The sequence below is a fragment of the Rana temporaria genome, chromosome 9 (assembly GCF_905171775.1).
Source record: "Rana temporaria chromosome 9, aRanTem1.1, whole genome shotgun sequence".
Classification (NCBI taxonomy): Eukaryota; Metazoa; Chordata; class Amphibia; order Anura; family Ranidae; genus Rana; species Rana temporaria.
The window spans coordinates 111,098,084-111,112,701 of record NC_053497.1 but is presented as its reverse complement, the minus strand read 5'-3'; positions in this window follow the sequence as shown (position 1 = coordinate 111,112,701).

The window sequence follows — 14,618 nt, the reverse complement described above, 5'->3', positions numbered from 1 at the left end:
CTAAGCACCCAAAGGTGTGCCAACATGTAAACTTTCTGCATGACCAGTGGCAGATCGATTATAATAGGAAAGTAAACAAGCCCTTGTGGTGTATGGCAGAGCACCACTTGGGTGCCATCTAGAACCAAAGTGTTGCATTGTACTGTGATATACTGTATCATGTGTGAAAGCCAAAGTCTCAGATATGCCAAAAGCTGTTCACAGATTTTACATTCTCTACACCTGTATAAGGTGACCATATAGTTCACTAAGGGTTGTTGCACCACTTTGGCATTATAGTACCTTGAAAATCTGAGGGTGTTTTTGTCTTCTGAGAATTCCTTTGGGTGGACTTTAACCACTTAAGCCCCGGACCATTATGCAGCTTAAAGACTTGGCAACTTTTTGCGATTCGACACTGCGTCGCTTTAACTGACAATTGCACGGTCATGCGACGTGGCTCCCAAACAAAATTGGTGTCCTTTTTTTCCCACAAATAGAGCTTTCTTTTGGTGATGTTTGATCACCTCTGCGGTTTTTATTTTTTGCGCTATAAACAAAAATAGAGCGACAATTTTGAAAAAAATTCAATATTTTTTTACTTTTTGCTATAATAAATATTCCCAAAAAATATCTAAAAAAAATTTAGGCCGATATGTATTCTTCTACATATTTTTGATAAAAAAAATCGCAATAAACGTTTGATTGGTTTGCGCAAAATTTATAGCGTCTACAAAATAGGGGATAGTTTTATTGCATTTTTTGTCTAGTAATGGCGGCAATCAGCGACTTTTATCGTGACTGCGACATTATGGCGGACACATCGTACACTTTTGACACTATTTTGGGACCATTGTCATTTTTACAGCGAACGGTGCACTGGTTACTGTAAAAATTACACTGGCAGTGAACGGGTTAACCAGGAGGGGGCGCTGTAGTGGTTAGGTGTGCCCTAATGTGTGATTCTTACTGTGTGACGTCACTGATCGTCATTCCCTATGACAGGGAACAGCCGATCAGTGACAGGCTCACTAGGAAGCACGGGAGAGGTTAGTTTACACTTCCTATCTGTGACCCGATCGCAGGATACCGGCAACGATTGGGTCTGCTGTTCCCACAGGGACGGTCACGTAGAAGAGGACTGTGTCGCGACCGCGGCGGCGCGCTCGCTACCCACTGCTGGGATATTAAAGGGGATGTACATGTACGCCCTTGTGCCCAGCCGTGCCATTTTGTCGACGTATATTGTCGTGCGGCGGTCCTCAAGCGGTTAAAGTGAGGTGCTTAAATATATACAGGTGGTCTCCGGGTTACTAACAAGATAGGGACTGTAGGTTTGTTCTTAAATTGAATCTGTAAGTCGGAACAGGTAAATTTTTTGTACTCTAAAAAAAATGTAAGCTATTTGGATGGCATATGGAAGGGTTAACACCCCTGTAATGTTTGTTTTGCTGTCTGTGTCCCTGTTCAGAAGATTTTACCTCGCCTTCTTTCTGTCCCAATGACAATTGGATTTTTGAAAATGTTGGGTTGTTGTGATACCCCCACTGACACTTTATCGCCAATCTGTTTTATCTTTTTCCCATAACTCTTATAGGAGTGAATTTCCATTCCTAGGGGTAGATTTCCTCTCACTTCCTGTTGCCACTTTCTGTAAGTAGGAGTCGTTTGCAAGTTGGATGTTTGTAACTAGGGGACCGCCTGTACATTCTCGCCTTCATTCCTCATTATTGTGGACCTGCTGTACTGGCCTTAAAGCTGTTTACCAGGTAACCCCAAAATTTTGTGATGGGCCTCCTTACCTACATTATGTTTTTTGGACTATTTTACAGAAAAGCAAGCAAAGTATTTTTGGATTTGAGGGGTTATAGCCCACCAAAAGCTTGATGTGAGTGCATAAGTATGTTTAGGATAATGCTGGTCTGTGGGTCCTGTGCTATTCAGCATACATGGACATATACAGTACATTATTGAACCGACGTACAACCCACACCTCCAGAACCAGTGCTTGTATCTCAATATGGACAACTCAGATTAAACCCCATAAATTGACAAGGAGGCATGCCCTGATGAGTACTCTTTCTTTCAAATAAAGTTATTTTCAGCCATTTTATTTGTTTTGCTTTTGAATAGAGTGGAAGGTGTTATAAATGTGTCAGATTAATTCCTGCCTGTAACTATATTGGAGTCTCTCACTTCATGTCCCTGTTAATTGGGAAAGTGCCTGTCACCAGGATGGGAAGGCATGGATAGTAATTAAAACATTGCCAGAAGTTCTAACCTTTCCTCACTACAGAACAAGTGCTTTTTTTTTTTTTTTGCTTTTTTTCATTCCTCCCCCCTCGCCCCCCCCCCCAGTAGTTACACTGATGGCAATTAATTTCTGACAGAGGCTCTAACACTTACTGGCTGTATCCAAAACCTAAAATGTTTTTGGCTGGAGATGGGCTTTGAATTGACACGTTTCTAAAAAACAGAGTACTACTGATCTACTTAAAACATGGAGACTAGGATGTTCCTTGCTGTAGCATGAAGGCCTTACATGAATAAAGTATTTTATTACATCAGGAAACAACTATTTTGTATTGAAAAGTTTTAAATAAAATTAAGATGTACAATTTTCAGTTCAGTCTCTTATTTTACCTGGTATGTACAATGCAACTATGACAATGATATGAAATAAAATGTATTTAGTACATGGTTTTGATCACAGCAGAATTGTAGGGGGGGGGGGGGTAGAAACACAAACTACTATGGGGAAAATATCATTGTGGGAGGGGCAGAGAAACAAATTGTTGTGGGCAAATGTAGGAAGGAGAGGCACACTGCTGCAGGTAAATCTCAGTATTGTGGGAGGATCCTAAACACAAAATATTGTTGGAAAATCTCCGTATTGTGGGAGGATCCTAAACACAAAATATTGTTGGAAAATCTCCGTATTGTGGGAGGATCCTAAACACAAAATATTGTTGGAAAATCTCCGTATTGTGGGAGGATCCTAAACACAAAATATTGTTGGAAAATCTCCGTATTGTGGGAGGATCCTAAACACAAAATATTGTTGGAAAATCTCCGTATTGTGGGAGGATCCTAAACACAAAATATTGTTGGAAAATCTCAGTATTGTGGAAGGGGCGGAGATGCAAGCCTCTGGAGAAATATCACGAATGTAAAGCCAGCCGTAGATGATTCAAATCTTTGCCGGTTCAGCACCTTGTAGACAGGCTGAGTGTACCTAAGTTGATCAATGTAATCACTGTGTTCTCCCGGCGGGGATGGGAGAATCAAGTGATTTTTATTTTCTGAAACCCATGGTTGCAGGAAAAAAAAATCACTCCTTCTATAGTCCAGCCGCACCTAGATTATGCTGTCCAGTTCTGGGCACCAGTCATCAGGAAGGATGTACTGAAAATTGAGCGAGTACAAAGAAGGCGGCAACAAAGGTAATAAAGGGTCTGGAGGATACTGGTTATGAAGAAAGGTTGCAAGCTCTGAACTTATTCTCTCTGGAGAAGAGACGCTTGAGAGGGGATATGATTTCAATGTACAAATGCTGTACTGGTGACCCCACAATTGGGATTAAAGTTTTTTGTGGAAGGGAGTTTAACAGGATACGTGGCCACGCATTAAAATGAGACAAAAATAGGTTTAACCTTTAAACTACGTAGAGGGTCCTTTACTGTAATGGGGCACGGATGTGATATTCCCTTCCACAGGCAGTGGTCTTAGTGGGGATTAGATAAGCACCTGTACGACCACGATATACAATGTATTGCTGACAAATAATCGCACACATAGGTTGGACTTGTGTTTTTTTTTTTTTTCAACCTCACCTACTATGTAACTATGACTGGCTTTAGATGAAAGGTGTCGCATGCTACTAAGGGGAATTCTCACTGTGTGGTGGGAGGGGTAGTCATTTGTGTCTCTACCCCTTCAAAATTGTGCGATTTGCTTTCAGTAATAATGTCTGAAAAAGCAAACTATAAATCTTCCATAAATACAGAGCTCAAACCTCAAATGAAACAATGTTGCAAAACATATAATACCAAATAATAAAGTGCTTGTGCTTCATCATAAATGTGCATAGATTAGAGAAGTGTAGCCAAGGCTATTTTGGCCATGCTTCTCGCATGTATCACAGTTCATTCTGCACTCCTGTGACTCGACTTCAGCTGACAGTGGGCTAAAGCCCGTTGTCGACTGATATCACTAAGCTGGTCCAGGCTCAGGCAAGATCCCAATTTTACAGTCCGGATCCATCCAGATGCCTGGACCAGCAGATGGCTCAGCTTAACGAGCCACTGAGAGCCTGAACCAGCCACCACAGCAAGTGCTGGCGTGGTAGGGCAGAGAACTGGTGACTGATGGCCCCCGGTTCTCTGCAGGCTGAATAGAGAGCTAGGCAATCAACAGACTTTGATCGTTCAGTCTTGGAGGTAGCGGGGTGAGTATGATGGTTTATTTTTGGTATAAAAAGCCATATTTCTCTTTTAAATAACACGAATAGTCTAATTCACACCATTTTAATTAAATCACTTAAAAATGTCTGCTCTATAACAGGGATATGTAATTAGCGGACCTCCAGTTGTTGAAAAACATTAAGTCCCATCATGCCTCTGGGTGTCATGCTTGTGGACTTTTATCTTTATGTTGAATTCCTAATTTATCTGGCATCCCCTTGGTTCGGAAGTAGCTGGTGGTATATTGTTTGATTTCCTTTTTATCCCTGTTAATGTTTTGATGTGCACCACCTGCGTTTGTGGATCCTCTTCTTGGAAATATTGAAACAGAAAACACTTAAAGAGGAGGTCCGCCCACCGCTGTAAAATTTAAAAGCCAGCAGCTGCACATCCTGCAGCTGCTGACTTTTAATAATCGGACACTTACCTGTCCTGGAGTTCAGCTATGTCGGCACTGCCTCCATTGCGAGTAGGGAAATCTGGCTTCACACTGGGAACACGCGCAAGGCGCCTTTCCTATACTACTGGCCAGGGAAGGAGGAGGGAGCCCCGTGGGGACGTCAATACCCGCAGCCGAGGCTCCCAAAGAGAGGACTGAATACCTGTGACAGACAGGGATCCTGCCCCCCCCCCTCCCCCTGAAAGGTGCCAAATGTGGCACCGGAGGGGGGGGGTATTACAATGAGTGGGATTTCCCACTTTTGGGTTGAACTCCGCTTTAAAAATTGTGAAAAAATTGAACTTTATTGAAATCCAAAAGCAGGTATAGTTTAATCTATGAAAAACATATTCTAAAACCCTAAAATTAGTGTAATAAAATATAAGCAGCGCTGTAAACAGTGTAAGATGAAATATCTGTTTTCACAGGTAGTCAAAAATAATGCTAATGTCCATAAACCTCACCATGTGACAAAAGTGAATATGTGCACAAATTCCCAAAAATATATATGAATGTGTTTTTAAATATTAATTAAATATAAGGCTATAAAACACATCAAGTAGGTTTGTGAAAAAATATTGATAATAGTTTGCAATCTTCCACCACACCTGGTGTCAGTGAATCCTCTCTCGTCAGATGCAAAACTCACCAACTCAAATTGCCTTACACTCTCATGTTCGGCGTGTAAACGTGTACAAAAAGACCTCACTGGTAGGTATAGCAGATAATTCCAGTTCCAACTAATTCACTGCCAGAAAGCTCCGCATGTAAATAAAAGAAGTGCTCAAAATAGCGTGATACAGTAAAATCAGTTTAATAACACACTTGAATCTTCAAATATAGCACGCACATGAATCTCAAAAAAATAGAGCAATACTCTGCACAGCAAACACAGTTCAGAGATGAACCGAAAACTGAGTATATTGGTCACAGCAGACCCAAGGTGTCAACTGATCGCTCACCACCTCCCCGCTGTTCCTTCCTGGATCTCTGCTTCCTTGATCGGCCTTGATACGTCACACGTTCACTTCAGATGGTTGCCGCACAGCCACGCCCCGACATGTTTCGTCATAAGACTTGGTCATGGGATTGAAAAACAGATATTTCATCTTACTTTGTTTACAGCGCTGCTTATATTTTATTACACTAATTTTAGGGTTTTAGAATGTTTTTCACAGTTTGATTTTTTTTAAAGTAGCTGCTTCACTCTTTTGCCAATTTGATTATCACTATTTGTTCATAAGCGCAGTGGTGGGAACACAGAAAGGACGGATTTATCTTTGTTACCATTATTTACATAGTTTAATCTAATTCCAAGAAGCGCCCAGTGAATCTTTAGAGAATTGTTACTTCACAGCTTCAAAAACACCCTGCATGTATGGATAGAAAGAGTTTCACATTATTATACACAATAAATTATTATACTCACATTATAAAGTAACTGTAAATGCTCAAATTCCAACAGGCTTTCAAAAAGGCTTCAAAAGAGCTCAAACTGGCAATACACAGAAGCAGATCTAAATTGCCAGCGGTCTGTTGCTCTGTACTTGGCTCACAAAGCTCATCAAGGCTCACACTGAGCTGCTTCCAAATCTGCTCACAGTACATGGGCTCCACCCCTATATGTTTCGTCCTGTGTGGACTTTATATTCTATATCCTTTTGCAACATTGTTTCATTTGAAATTGGAGCACTGTAATTGTGGGAGATTTATACTTCTTGCTTTTTTGACATATTGCCACTTTGAGTGGGGTTATTGGTATACAGCTGCTATAATTGATTTGTATGGTGGGGTTATTTCAAACAGCGTGGAAGTGTTAATTTATTGGTTATGCTGCAACTTAATTGTGAGTTTTCCCCATAACATTTTGTGTCTGCTCCTTTCACAAAGGTAGATAGGTAAACTACTCAAAAGAAATATGGGAGGGTTGGAGACCCAAACTACTAGGCTGGTCATACACTGATAGTCTTCAGCTGGGAGGCTGAATGAAAAATCTAGCAGATTCCTCCTACCACGCTATACTGTGTAGATGGATGATTCTTGTCTGCTGAGGTATTGTATGCTGACGGCCGCAACCAGAGGCTGTCAGAATACCAGAACAGTAACTGCTACTGATTGGATACATCCCTTGTTTGCCAGAAAATTTTCAGTCCATCACTTTAAATGTTTTGCCAGGGTCACCCATGAAGCAAATGTCAGCCTGTTCATCAAGAATCAGCCAAATCTGTATTATATGGCCAGCTTAAAGTGGTATTAAAAGTGTTTTTTTTTTTTTTATTAAAACATTAAACATGTCTTTAGTTACCTGCACTGTATAATGCTTTTGCAGCCCTGATCCTTTGTTTCTGGGCTCCTTTCCCTGTGCTCCTGGCCCCTCCTCATCGGCGTGTGCCCTCACGGAAAGCTCCTTCCCATAGGAGCACCTGTGCATGCTTGCTCCTGAGCCCTGCTGCTGGGTCCATTCCCATATAGTGGGACTTTCCCCCGCCCTCTAGTCCCATCACAGCATTTGATTGATCTGGCTGAGGTAAGAAATGGGTGGGGGGGGGGAGCTGCAGCACAGAAGGTTTTTCACCTTAATGCATAAAATGTGTTAGAACTAAAGACTTTAGAACGACTTTAAAGTGATTTCTAAAGGTGTTTATTTTTTTTAATAACAAACCTGGTCTGTGCACGGGTTTTGCACAAAGCAGCTCCGATCTTTCTCTTCTGGGGTGCCCCGGCGGCGCTCCTGACCTCCCTCCTCTTCATGGAGTACCCCCACGAGAGCCACTTTCTATGGGGGCACTTGTACAGACGTGCTCGCAAGTCCTGCTGCTGCATCTATTGACACAGACAGCAGGTCTCAGCCCCACTCTCATGTCACTGGATTTGATTGACAGCAGCGGGAGCCAATGGATGAATATCTAATAGCTGCTTCTCTGACCTCACACTGTAATAAGGAAAAAGATATACCTGTTTGGTCAGTCTTGAGGGTCTTCACCTAAACTTGGAAGTTCTAAGAGGACTCCCCTCTATAGTTCATGGTTTTGCACTGTTACTTTGGCCATAAAGGAATATTGTCAACCTTTGCCATTTTTAAATGAATCCTGCCCAGGGAAAAAGAATGGAGGTTGCCTTCCTTCTGGAAGTGCTACATTGCCTTGCAAAAGTATTCACCCCCCTTGAGTTTTTACCTATTTTGTTACATTACAGCCTTTAGTTCAATGTCTTTTTAATCTGAATTATATGTGATGGATCAGAACACAATAGTCTGAGTTGGTGAAGTAAAATTGGAAAAATATATTCATAAAAATATGTTTCAGAAATAAAAAAAAATGGCATGTGCGTATGTATTCACCCCCTTTTGTTATAAAGCCCGTAAAAAGCTCTGGTGCAACCAATTACCCTCAGAAGTCACATAATTGGTGAAATGATGTCCCCCTGTGTGCAATCTAGTGTCACATGATCTGTCATTACACATACACACCCTTTTGAAAGGCCCCAGAGGTTGCAACACCTAAGCAAGAGACACCACTAACCAAACACTGCCATGAAGACCAAGGAACTCTCCAAACAAGTAAGGGACAATGTTGTTGAGAAGTACAAGTCAGGGTTAGGTTATATATAAAAAAAAAATCTAAATCTTTGATGATCCCTAGGAGCACCATCAAATCTATCATAACCAAATGGAAAGAACATGGCACAACAACAAACCTGCCAAGAGACTGCCGCACACCAAAACTCACAGACCGGGCAAGGAGGGCATTAATCAGAGAGGCAGCACAGAGACCTAAGGTAACCCTGGAGGAGCTGCAGAGTTCCACAGCAGAGACTGGAGTATCTGTACATAGAACGACAATAAGCCATACGATCCATAGAGTTGGGTTTTATGGCAGAGTGGCTAGAAGAAAGACATAACTTACAGCAAAAAAACAAAATGGCACGTTTGGAGTTTGTGAAAAGGCATGTGGGAGACTCCCAAAATGTATGGAGGAAGGTGCTCTGGTCTGATGAGACTAAAATTTTACTTTTTGGCCATCAAAGAAAACGCTGTCTGGCGCAACCCCAACACATCACATCACCCAAAGAACACCATCCCCACAGTGAAACATGGTGGTGGCAGCATCATGCTGTGGGGATGTTTTTCAGCAGTCAGGACTGGAAAACTGGTCAGAGTTGATGGAAAGATGGATGGTGCTAAATACAGGGATATTCTTGAGCAACACCTGTGCCACTCTGTGTTTCATTTGAGGCTAGGACGAAGGTTCACCTTCTAGCAGAACAATGACCCCAAACACATTGCTAAAGCAACACTTGAGTGGTTTAAGGGGAAATGTGTTGGAATGGCCTAGTCGAAGCCCAGACCTAAATCCAATAGAAAATCTGTGGTCAGACTTAAAGATTGCTGTTCACAAATGCAAATTATCCAACTTGAAGGAGCTGGAGCAGTTTTGCAAGGAGGAATGGGCAAAAATCAAAGGGGCAAGCTCATAGAGACTTATCCAAAGCGACTTGGAGCTGTGATAGCTGCAAAAGGTGGCTCTACAAAGTATTGACTTTAGGGGGGTAAATAGTTATGCACATTGACTTTTTCTGTTATCTGTCCTATTTTTGTTGTTTACTTCACAATAAAAAAAACTTTAAATTGTGGAAATGTTCTGTAAATTAAATGATGCAAATCCTCAAACAATCCATATTAATTCTAGGTTGTAAGTCAACAAAACACGAAAAAGGCCAAGGGGGTGAATACTTTTACCAGGCACTGTATAATCCTGGCTACCTCTAATGTTAAAGTGGAACATTAGTTGAAAAAAAATCTGGCAGGAATGTTTTTTAGAAGAGGCTCTGTATGTATTTTCTGCTGTAAAAGCTTCTTACCTTGCTGCTAGCAAGTCTATAATGGTTAATCACTGAGCTGCAGATGCACAATGTTGATTTCACGATCGCTGGAATGAATTAACTCCCACGTGCATATGCAGGCTATTTTAAAAATGGCCGAAGACGCTGAACCTAGAAAACGGGGGGTAGTGGATGCTGAATCTTAGGAGGCATTACACTTTTATGGTCTTTCTTTTTTGGATATTATTAATAATTATATAATTTATGTTAACTGCTTCCCGACCGCCCACCGTCGTTTTACGGCGGCAAGTCGGCTCCCCTGCACGAGAGCCCATAGTATAACGTCTGCTCTCGCGCAGGCCACTAGGGGCTGATCGCTATAAAAATGCCAATGGTCCCAAAAATGTGTCAAAAGTGTCCGAAGTGTCCGCCATAATGTCGCAGTACCGAAAAAAAAAACACTGATCGCCGCCATTACTAGTAAAAAAAAAATATTAATAAAAATACCCCCTATTTTTTACACGCTATAACTTTTGCGCAAACCAATCAATAAACGTTTATTGCGATTTTTTTTTTTTTTTCACAAAAAAAATTTAGAAGAATACGTATCGGCCTAAACTGAGGAAAAAAAACTTTTTTTTATATATTTTTGGGGTATATTTATTATAGCAAAAAGTAAAAAATATTATTTTTTTTCAAAATTGTCTCTCTATTTTTGTTTATAGCGCAAAAACTAAAAACCACAGAGGTGATCAAATACCACCAAAAGAAAGCTCTATTTATGGGGAAAAAAGGACGCCAATTTTGTTTGGGAGCCACGTCGCACGACTGCACAATTGTCAGTTAAAGCGACGCAGTGCCGAATCGCAAAAAGTGCTCTGGTCTTTGGGCAGCAATATGGTCCGGGGGTTGAGTGGTTAAGGAAAGCTGTAGTCCCAGTAATATCAGTGGGGGTTCCCTGAGGCCTGAAAATGATTTCAAAGGTTCCTCCATAGTAAAAATGTTGAGAGAGGCTGATCTAGAGCAGTGGTTTTCAACCCTGTCCTCAAGTACCCCCAACAGGCCATGTTTTCAGGTTTTTCTTTATCTGGCACTGGTGCTTTGAATCGGAGTCAATGGCTTGGTATTTTGGACAGCTATTTTATCTAAGAGTAATACCCAAAACGTGGCCTGTTGTGGGTACTTCAGGACAGAGTTGAGAACCCCTGCTCTAGAGTATTTGATATTTTAACTAACACACTCTTGCCTACAAAAACTGCTAGACTTCATGTTCCATAGACCAGTGTTTCTCAACTCCAGTCCTTAAAGGGTCACTAAAGGAAAACATTTTTTTAGCTAAATAGCTTCCTTTACCTTACTGCAGTACTGGTTTCATGTCCTCATTGTTCGTTTTTGCTTTGAAGTAGCTGTAATTCTGCTGTGATCTCCACACTTCCTGGTTGCCTGTTTCCTTATAACCATCGTACTGGGAGATTTTCACAGTGGTCTAAGCTGTCATTACTGTGTGTCTAAAACTCCTCAGAACCAATCAGATTCATTTTAAAAACAAAACACTGCCCTGGATTTGTTTGTTTTTGTTCTGTGAGTCTTCCCGACTCACCTCTCACCCGGAACTTCATGTATGTACCTTTTAAAACCGAAAGTGAACTAGAGGCACATTATATGATAGATTAAATTCAATTTTTAATCATTTTTAAAAAGAATCAGTTAACTTTTATGTCTCTATACCCAATAAACAGTCATTTCCGGAAAAAAAAAAATGTCCTTTAATGACCCTTCAAGGCGCCCCAACAGGTCATGTTTTTAGGCTTTCCATTATTTTGCCCAGGTGATTTGATCAGTTTCACTGCCTTAGTAATTACCACAGTCGTTTCATCAGAGGGAAATCCTGAAAACATGACCCATTAGGGCGCCTTGAGGACTGGAGTTGAAAAACTGCCATAGACAATATAATCATCCTCTAATCTAGCCAGCATCGCCCACATCATGCAATCATCGTCCCATGTCTGTGAGTACATTTAGCCTTTATTGTATATGTCAGTTTGTTCTGCAGTATATTCAGTGAAAAGCTTTATCTTATCTGATATTATTAATATGTAATCCGCTCAGAGCGAGAGGTAAAGGGATTATTCAGATTACACAGATGAATTATAACTATAATTATCTGGGGATTGGGTAGAAATTACAGGCTTCAGTCTGAAAGCTTCACCTCCTTCCTGCCCCAGGGTGCTAAAAGATGTATTGAAGCTGCCATGGCTAAAATGCCTGAAAATGTTCGTTGTGACTGTCATGTAAATGGTGTTGCTTTAACACCAGTCACTGACCTTGAACAAGTGCTTGACTTTGCCGGCTGCATGGTTCTTCTGTAATGACTCGGACAGCCAGAAAACAAGCTTTTTAGGATCAGCCATCGCAGCCTACACATTAGGGCTTGTTCACGCTAGTTGGGCAGATCAACAGCCTGAATGCAAGTGCACATAGAAAGTCATTGGCCCAGATTCAAGAAGCACTTGCGCCCGCGCAACCATAGGTTGCGCGGCGCAAGTGCTTACTTGCTCCGGTGTAACGAGTGCTCCTGATTCAGGAACCTCGTTACACCGTCTGCAGCCTAAGATATGACAGGCATAAGCCTCCTTATGCCTTCATATCTTTGGCTGCATTCTTGCGTTGGCCGCTAGGGGGCGCGGCCATTGTGATCTGTGTATAGTATGCAAATTGCATACTAACACCGATTCACAAAAGTTGCGCGGGCCCTGCGCACGCAAGGTACAGAGTTTCCGTACGGCGACTTTATCATAAGGCTGCTCCTACTCATAGTAGGCGCAGCCAATGCTAAAGTATAGCCACCCTTCCCGCTCGTGAAATTTGAATTTCACGTCGTTTGCGTAAGTGATTCGTGAATGGCGCTGGACGCCATTCACGTTCACTTAGAAGCAAATGACGTCCTTGCGACGTCACTTGCCCCAATGCACGTCGGGAAAGTTTCCCGACGGAGCATGCGCTGTACGCTCGGTGCGGGAGCGCGCCTAATTTAAATGATTCCCGCCCCCGGCGGGATCATTTACATTACGCGCGCTTACGCCGGGCAATTTTGCCGGCGCGCCCGCGCAATTCACGGAGCTACTGCTCCATGAATCGCGGGCAAAGCAAAATATTTGCGGGGGCGCAGGGCAAAATCGTTGCCTTGCGCCTCCGCAAATATTGCGCAGATGTACCTGAATCTGGGCCATTGTTTTCTATGTGTCCTGTTCCCATCACCGTGTTGCTTTTAAGGTTGTAGTGCATTCCATAAAAATGCAGCACAACTCATCACAGCATGTCGCAACACACAGACCGGATCACAGAACGGTAGAACGGGGAGATGCCAGTGTAAACAAGGCATCTCCCCATTCTGCATAGTGACAGGACAGGGTCGTCTGCTCCCTCTCAGTAAGCCCCACCCCCACACAGTTAGAACACATCCCTAGGACACACTTAACCCCTTCCTAGCACCCTAGTGGTTAAACCCTTCACTGCCAGTCACATTAATACAGTAATTAGTGCATTTTTATAGCACTGATCACTGTATAAATGTGAATGGTCCCAAAATAGCGTCAAAAGTGTCCGATGTGTCCGGCAAATTGTGTCGCAGTCACGATAAAAATTGCTGATCGCCGCCATTACTAGTAAGTAATAAAACTACCCCCTATTTTGTAGACGCTATAACTTTTGCGCAAACCAATCAATAAACGCTTATTGCAATTTTTTACCAAAAGTATGTAGAAGAATACTGTGTCGTGAGGAAAAAAAATATTATTTTTTTATATACTTTTGCTGGATTTTTTTTTTTCTAAATTAAAGCTCTATTTTTGTTTATAGCGCAAAAAATAAAAAACGCAGAGGTGATCAAATATCACTAAAAGAAAGCTCTATTTGTAAGAAAGAAGATGACCTCAATTTTGTTTGGGAGCCACGTCGCACGACTGCGCAATTGTCAGTTAAAGCGACGCAGTGCCGAATCGCTAAAAATGGCCCGATCATTTGGCAGCCTAATCCTCCGGGGCTGAAGTGGTTAAAGAAGAACTCCAGGATACCCACAAAAATCATCATTCAGTACACTGGCCTGTATAAACCACTGAACACTTATTAATGTATTTAAAAGAAGAAAAGTCTAAGGGCTCTTTCACACGGGTGGCCCGTTCAGGTCCGCCTGCCAGTTTTTTAGGCGGACCTGATCGGGCACTCCGTGATCCTCTATGGAGCCGCGGATGTCAGCGGTGACATGCCCGGTGACATGCCCGCTGACATCCGAGGAAAAACCTACTTTTCCATCCGCCTGGCGGATCGGATCGGGTGAACACGGACAGACGGTCCGTGTTCATCCGATCCCCCCATAGCGATCCCCGCTGAGCAAGCGGAGATTCACGGGGCGGTCCATTACTGATCCGTTTTGCAAAAACGATCGATTTTCTAATCAATGATGCGAGAATTGTGTGAGAAATATAATCGAAAAATTAGTGCAAGAAAACAAAATTCCCTGAAAGAAAAGAAGAAGTGTATAACTGGCAAGCAGCAGGATATTTTTAACTCCTTAATGAGTGAGGGTAAAACAAATGTTAATGCCTAAGCACAATTTTGCAACTTTGACATTTGTTAGTAAAACTGTGCATTTGGTTGCAACTACTTGATGTATACACCTTGTTTTGTTTTTAGGAAAAATGGTGGCTTTTTTTTGTGGAAATTATAACTGGTATCTTCTGATTTTTTTTTTTTTATTATTATCAATGTAAAAATTGGTCAAATGTTTATTTTATTTTAAATGTAGATGTATATTTCTTGCTGTTACCATAATTTAGCACGAAAAAGCAATCAAAAATAAATTCTCCGGCTCCAAACAATGACAACGATACCACATAAATGCATGTTAGTTGTTGTTT